The sequence below is a fragment of the Apodemus sylvaticus genome, chromosome 6 (assembly GCF_947179515.1).
Source record: "Apodemus sylvaticus chromosome 6, mApoSyl1.1, whole genome shotgun sequence".
In the NCBI taxonomy this organism is placed as follows: Eukaryota; Metazoa; Chordata; class Mammalia; order Rodentia; family Muridae; genus Apodemus; species Apodemus sylvaticus.
The window spans coordinates 86541304-86549483 of record NC_067477.1 but is presented as its reverse complement, the minus strand read 5'-3'; positions in this window follow the sequence as shown (position 1 = coordinate 86549483).

Sequence of the window (8180 nt, the reverse complement as noted above, 5' to 3'; positions counted from 1 at the left end):
GTTCCAAATCCCATACCCCCTCCCCACAGCCCTGCCTCCACAAGTATGTCCCTACCTCTCAACACCACTCACCCGACCTCTAAACTATTTTCTATTATCTATTTCTATCATTCATTTTATAATTATTATACCTTGACAGTAAAAGTACTTTAAATATATGCCAGCATAAACATGGTCTTATATATCTTATTATTCTTTTAAAAAGCTGGCCTTGGTTTATTCAAGTCTAATTTCAATCCATAATAAAAACAATTCCAGAAAATCTTTTTTAACATTACAAAATATTCAATAATACCTTAGTAAAATAAAGTTTGTTTTATTAGGGGTGGTTTTCAGACAAAAGTTTCCTATATCATTTTATCACAATGACTTCATAGTGTAATTGCTATATCTCTTGGTAATGGAATTGGTTAATCTACAGCGATCTTACATTCAGGGTAGCCTTTCTATTTCTCCATTTTAAATATAAGTCTAGGGATGAACATACATATTTTCTTTAAATTTAAGAGTGATCATAGAGCTTAGATGTGCTTATATTTTCTTGAAATTAAGCAACTTTCTCTTTTTAACATACTAGTAGTTGAAACGTGATTTATTATAAGTTTTTTTTTAATTTGGTGGATATAGTTTTTAAATAAATCATGAATTGCTTGGGTTGGTTAAATATTGGATACGAACTGTTATTATAGCTGAGCTATTAATACTTGTTATTGACTTTTACTTTCTTAGTGTAGAATCCACTTTTATTTGGCTTTTCCAGCATTAGAATATGGCAATATTTCATGGCCACATATAAGTATATATGGTCTAATAGAGTGGATTAGTGATTAGAAATCAGACAAAAAAATTGACAGAGTATGTGCTATGTCCTCTGCGCAATACCCCTACAGCTGAGAAAACACTGAATAGTAGATTGGAAAAACTAAAAAGACACTTGGAAAGTCTCTTGTGGTAAGCTTTCCTTGATTGCAGTGCAAGCAGACATAAAGAACAGTGTGGGGTCAAACTACACTTATAACAAAAACATTATGTTTTAGAAAGATGAGGAAGCAGACATATCAATCTTGATAGTAAAATCCATCATTTATTTAAAGATTTCCAGCATATGAAATTTATTGCTATCCTAAAAGTTACATAGGAAAAATTAGAAAATTATCTGTACCTTATAAACATTCTGGCTTCTGAATTTCATAAAAAAATGTGCCTTAATATTGAAAACAATATTTATTTTATTCCTGTCAATTTAAAATATTTTAAATTAATTTATTCTGTCATATATTACATCTTGACCACAGCCTCTCCTCACTCCTCTTCTAAATGTCCCTTCCCAATCACTTCTTCTCCATTTCTTCTAGAAAAGTGGGATAGCAACCAAACACAATAAATCAATTTGCAATAAGACTAGTTAACTATCTGCATTTCGAGGATGGAAAAGACCCCGATGAGTCCAGATAGACTGATGCTGTGGGGTTTTTGTTTGTTTGTTTGTTTTTTCTTGTGGTATCCTTGGCCCTTTTAGCTCCTAAAATCCTTTATTCCCTTCTTCTACAGGATTCATTGAGTCCTGCCTTATATGTGACTGTTGGTTCTGAATAGAGCCTCTCTGATGGTGATTATGTCACCCTCCAGTACATGAATATAGCAGAACATCATTAGGATTAAGGTTTTTGCTTTTGTTTTACTTCCAAGGAATATTTGGTTCTATCCCAGGTCTCTGAACCATCAGACTTCTGTGTTCTTGTTCACCAGTGTCAGGAATTGGCTCCCTCTTGTGGCATGGGTCTCAAGCTGGACCAGTCATTAATTAGCCACTCAATTTCCCTGCCATCTTTCCTTCAACACCTTCTGCTGGCAGGACAGAGTTTAGGTGAAAGGTTTTGTGGGTGGTTTGGTGTCCCAGTATCTTCACTGAAATTCTTTCCTAGTTATGGGAGATGACTTATTCAGGCTCCATATCCCTCATTACTAGGAGCAATAGCTATGGTCACCTAATAAAATCCTAGGAGCTTTTTTTTATACTGGGTTTCTATATTGCTTTGGAATGGCTTCCCAATTCCAGGGGTCTTTCTCACCATTCTTTATCTCCATTTAACTGCTCCCTGATATTTTTATTCCCACCTAACCACATTCACTCATAATATCTTTCTAATGTCTATTCTATTTCCCCATCCCAGAGAGATCTATGACCCCCCTTGATCCCTTCTTGTTACTTAGTTTCTCTGCTTCTGTAGACTGTAGAATAATTATACTTTATATTGTAGTTAACATACACTGATAAGTGAGTACACATGATGTTTGTCTTTCTGGGTCTGGGTTACCTCACAGGGAAAGATATTTTTCCTAGTTTCATCCATTTGCCTGCAAATTTCATGATGTTCCTATCTTTAAGAGTAGAGTAATACTCCATTTTCTTTATCCATTCTTCAGTTTTGCAGACATATGCATAGTTTCCAGTATCTGGTTATTAGGAATAAAGCTGCTAAGCACATAGATTAGTAACTGTCTATGTGGTAGGATGGAACATGGTTTAGGTATATGCTCAGGAGTGGTATAGATGGTTTCTGGAGGTAGATCAACTGTCACAACAAGCCCAGTGTCACATTTAGAATTGGTAAAAATCTTTTTCAGTTCAGTAGGCTGCCATTCGTCTTATTGATGGTGTCATTTGCCTTGCAGAAGAGTTCCAGTTTCATGAGGTCTCATTTCTTAGTTGTTGATCTTAGTGCCTACACTATTGATGTTCTGTTCAGGAAGTTGTTACTCATGCTCTTCTATCAGGTTCATATTATCTGGTTTTATATTCAGGTCTCTGATCCACATGGACTTAAGTTTTGTGCAAGGTGATAGATACGGATCTATATGAAGTTTTCTATATGCACACATCAAGTTAGACCAGTACCATTTGTTGAAGATGATTTCTAATTTTCCATTATATAGTTTTGGCTTCTTTGTCCAAAATTAAGTGTGTTTGTTCCTGGAAGTTTGATTCTATTCCATTGATCAACCTGTCTATTATTATGCCAATACCATGCTGATTTCTATTACTATTGCTCTGTAGTATAGCTTGAAGTCAGAAATAGTTATACCTCCAGAAGTTCATTTACTGTATTGTTTTAGCTATCCTGCTTTTTTTCTTTCTTTCTTTTCTGTATGTGGATGAGTGTTATACTGTCAAAGTCTGTAAAGAATTTTGATGGGGATTAAATTGAATCTGTAGATTGCTTTTGGTAAGATGGCCATTTTTACTATGTGAATTCTGCTAATCCATGAGCATGGAAGATTTTTTTTCATCTTCTGGTATCTTATTTATTTTTTCAATGATGTGACATTTTATGATACAGGACTTTTACCTGCTTGATTAGAATTATACCAAGATAGTTTGTATTATTTGTGGCTATGGAGAAGAGTGTTGGATCTATAATTTCTGTCTCAGCCTCTTTGTGGTTTGTATTTAGAAGAACTACTGATTTTTTTTTTTTTACGTTAATGTATCCAGTTACATTGCTGAAGTTGTTTATCAGCTGTAGAAGTTCCCTGGTAGAATTTTGGAGATTGCTTATGTATAATATCACATCATCTACAAATAACGATTCTTTGGGTTCGTCATTTTTAATTTGTATACACTTTATCTGCTCTAGTTTTATTATTTAGCTGGAACTTCAAGTACTATACTGAATAGATATGGTAAGAGTGGACAGCCTTGTCTTGTTCCTGGTTTTAGTGGAATTTGAGTTTTTCCCAGTTTTATCTGATGTGAGCTATCAGCTTGCTGTAAATTGATTGTATTATGTTTAGTAATGTCCCTTATATGCCTGATCTCTCCAAGATTTTTCTCATGAAGGGGAGAATGTAAAATTTGAATATTTAATAATATTTACACTCTTGAAAGATTATATGTTTGTGTCTGTATTATTTTGATATTACCAAGTTGATAAGCCAAAGATTTCCAAATTATTTTGCTTTAAATTTGCTATAATATCTTTACATATTTATGTCAGTAATTAGCTAATAGTCACTTCTAGTCATCCCATCCCAATGAACTGTTTCTATTTGGTTCTCTGCTCAGTTGTCACACTATATGATTTGTATATCATATTCAGTAACCTGGAAAAATTTGAGTTAGAGTGGTTGCTCATGTTGCTTATGCATGTTCTGTTTGTACCTTGAGTGCTGGGAAAGAGCAGTTAAACCCATTGTTGGTACTTCACACAGTGATGAAGGTATAAATGTCCACATGTTATAACACATTTTTTCTCTTCAATATTCAATTCTTAGTACTTTTATGCCACCAAAAACTCAAGTTACTGTGACAATACCATGGCTTCTCATCATTTGTATTTTTATTTCAAGCTAAACTTTTTAATTCATTACTATATCATTTATTCTAAATGCTTATATAAATGCTCATTAGACTGCTATATAAGCTTTTATTTGCTCAAATAAATTTTTCTCTGTAATAATTAAAGAATTTGAGTACTAGGAGCCAGATGAATGGCTAGTGGTTAAAAGTAATTTCTGCTCTTGCAACAGATCCAAGTTTGATTCCCAACACCAACAATGGGTACTTTAAAACCTCTTTCACCTCCATCTCTATGAGAACCAGCACCTTCTTCTGTCCTCCATGAGCAAGAGCGCACACTTTTACACAAACACATATGTACACACATGCAAACATAAATACCAATTTTCTAAAAATGAATTGCAGTGTTATAATTTTGCTATTCACTTTAAAATAAGCTGTTCATATAAAATTTAAAAACAATTATGCTCAAAATATTTTTATGAACATATTTAAAATTAGATAAATTTTATCTGTAATTAAAAATAGATCTACCAATAAAAGCAAACTGTATCAAACACCTATCAAAACAAGCTGACTCTTTTCCAAAGAGCACTGTGGTTTCCAGGTGGTTCCATGGTTCAGCAAACAGAACATGAAGGTCCTTCACAAACTACTTAAGGAGTTTTAGCACAAGAAAATAATGCCTTCTCTGTTTTCTTTTCTTATGCTGTTATATGCAATCAGTTACCCTCAAATACTACAGAAAGACAGCTTACCCTAAAACACAAATTAGACTAGTCAATAAGAGGTTTGTGGAAGAATACATTTTTTTAAAATGTAAAATGTATTGAAGTCCATAGTGAAGCTTTCACTTTTATTTTTATAAAGCTATCCATGGCCTTCCTCTGTTTTCCACAAACCCTATCATGGCTTACAGGATATCCCCAATTTTTTGTCAGGGTCTCTACAGCAGTCTGACAACATCCCAAGCATTTAATTAAATAGGAAACGCTTCTGGATGTCTTCAGCTACAACTGAGCTGCCAATATCTCTTCCTGACCTCGACCACTGAGTCTACTCACTATTTATTTGGGTGTTTTATTGAGGTCCCTGGTCTGGTTGCCTGCAGTGATCATCCACAAAATGCATGCAGATGAATTTCCCCAGTGCTTAGGTCTCCATAATTTTACGGAGGATATTTTTGCTAATTGTCAATAAAACCCTACTTGCAACATTCTGTATTTTAAAATAGTTTTGTTTCTACCAGTATTTACTGATTTTTTTAAAAATCATATTGAATATTGGTATCATTGGAGTAAGGATTTTTCTATGTTCATTGGTATATCTCTAGCTTTTGGAAAGATCGATGTATTTAGAATTCTTATGAGTTAGAAACAATGGGCTTAAAATATCAATGTACGTGTAAGCCATCACTGTAAATTCAGAACACTAAGGTATTTATCAATCAAATTATATCCCTTGAAGATATGCACTGTATTACTTACATGAGTATAAGCATTCATTTTGTTTTTGACTGTTTTCACTAATTGATAGTTATTCTTCAATATATGCATTACTTAAATGCTACGAAGTTTTTCTGGAAGATACCTGCAAATATAAGGTTAGTTTAAAATGGAATTCTAAACATGTTCTCGAGGGTCATGTGTAGTTGGGATTACACAGCAAATCAAAACTAGTGGTATAGATTTTAACCTTTTATTCATAACATATCAGAAGAGAAAAACTAGAAAGAAAAGTTTAAGAACAGGTTTTAACAGATGTTCATATATGGTTCAGGGGAAAAGGAAATTTTTTTCCTACCACTCAAATACCTGTTTTGAAGTCCTCAGAATGTTTTCAGACAGCTTGGCTGTTTGCCAACATTGATTGTTGGTAGTCTGGTATGAAGAATGCCATCTGTGCAGAATTGAAGTCTCTTATGAAAAAGGACTGATAATTATGTTCTTCACAGGTGCTGTTAAAGTGAAATCAGGTGTCAAGCTTACAATTGGCGAAAAGGCTATGATATGCTGAGAAAGAATGGTTTGCCATATTGTGAAATGGGATTTAAGCATAACATTCAAACATTCCGGTCTTCGGGTGCTGCAAAGGTCAGACTACTTAGCAAGCTGTAAAACTCTCGCACTCCTTCCGCCATCAACAGTGAAAGAAAGCTTTATTTTGAATCAAGGATAGAAGCCAGATCAAAGTTATTACATTTCCTCGCTAAAATACCTTTTCAATTACATCATTTCCCCCAGAATAGTTGCTAAAAGAGTAACAGTGAGTTGAAAACTCTAATGACTTAACCTTACATACAAAAATTAATTTGTAAAATAATCAAAATTAGTCTCGCACAGTTTATTAATAGGAACTCATTATATCACTGTAGAAATAGAACTCAACACAGTTATTTCAATATAGGCCAAGAGTGTTCAATTTTACTTGACTGTTGGAACTATCACAAGTCTTCTTTGTGTGAATATAGATGTAGATACTACAGTAAGAACTTCACTATTACTTATGAATCTTCCTTTATCACTGTTTATCAGGGTTGATTTAACATCCTGTTACATCATTTTCTACACTTTATGTCATTTATCCCTCAACACAACTTTCTCAGTTATCAGTTAAGCATGCACTCGGCTTCACACCAGATCACCAGTTAAGTTATCTTCACCATAAGAGGCAGAGCTGGGCCTTAACATGTCTGATTCTGTTAACTCCTAAAATGTTTCTTTCAGTTATTTGGAAAAGAAAAGGGTTTTTTTTTTTCTAAAATGAATATATAAGGTAGAAGAATTGTTCTTATTATCTCATCCAATCTTAAAAGGTGTCATTAATATAGTAAACAATTATGTATTAACATACTGCTTGGTTATAGACAAAATTATAGTCATTGTTGCCGAGGCGAATAAGCAAGAAGAAAATCTAAAGGTCTCTCTTTCACTGCACATCAGTTGATGTAGTTAAACTTAGGAACTTAAACCAAGATGCTTTTTTTCTTAAAGATTATTTTTAAATAACATATAACAACTCTACACAGGGAATGTGTGATGTTTCCATTCACTTATGAATTTTGTGGGCAGATTGTCCAACTATCAGGTAATTAGCATACCTGGAATAATCAAGCTTGTGGAATTAGTATTTCTGTACATCAAATATTTATCATTCCTTTAATCTCCCTCAGCTACTTTGAAATACATGGCCTTTTCTATGTTGACTATAATTCCTTAGCTGGGCAAACTACCCAAAGAAACTTACTCCTAACTATGACATTTTGACCCCTCATTACATTGTTTTATTATTACTCTTCAAAACAACAATAGCTACTTTGGAATCCAGAGATCCCACAACTGTGTTTGCATACTTGCTGTAGTTTTCATGATTAATGTCCCTTAAATGCTTATGTCTTAAGAGTATGGTCCTGTACTGGTGCTATTGAGAAGTAGTGGGGCCTTTGAGAAAAAAGATCCATGAGGCAAACCCCTAAAGGAAGTAATTTGTATGATGCCATGGTATTTTACTTCTTGTCTGAGGTGTGCAGTTATGTTTCACTGTGTTCCTTACCAATATGGTCCACCTAGACAATACCAGTCACAGGGATAATATGAGCCAAACCCAAAAATCTTTTGTTTATAGTCTAAGGTATTCTGTTATAGCTATAAAAACCTGATACAAATAACCCCCCAAAATTATGTTTGAAGCATCCACAGTATTGTAACATCAATGTGTTATCAATGGATGTGTGAATTTATAAAAGAAAGATGGTATGTGTACCTAAAAAAAATAGTATTCAGTGACAAAGGGAATAAAATTCTGTGATTGGGGTCAGTGTGAGCAAAGATGCCTAGTATTATGCAATTAAATGGGACAAAACAAATTCTTCACAATGCCA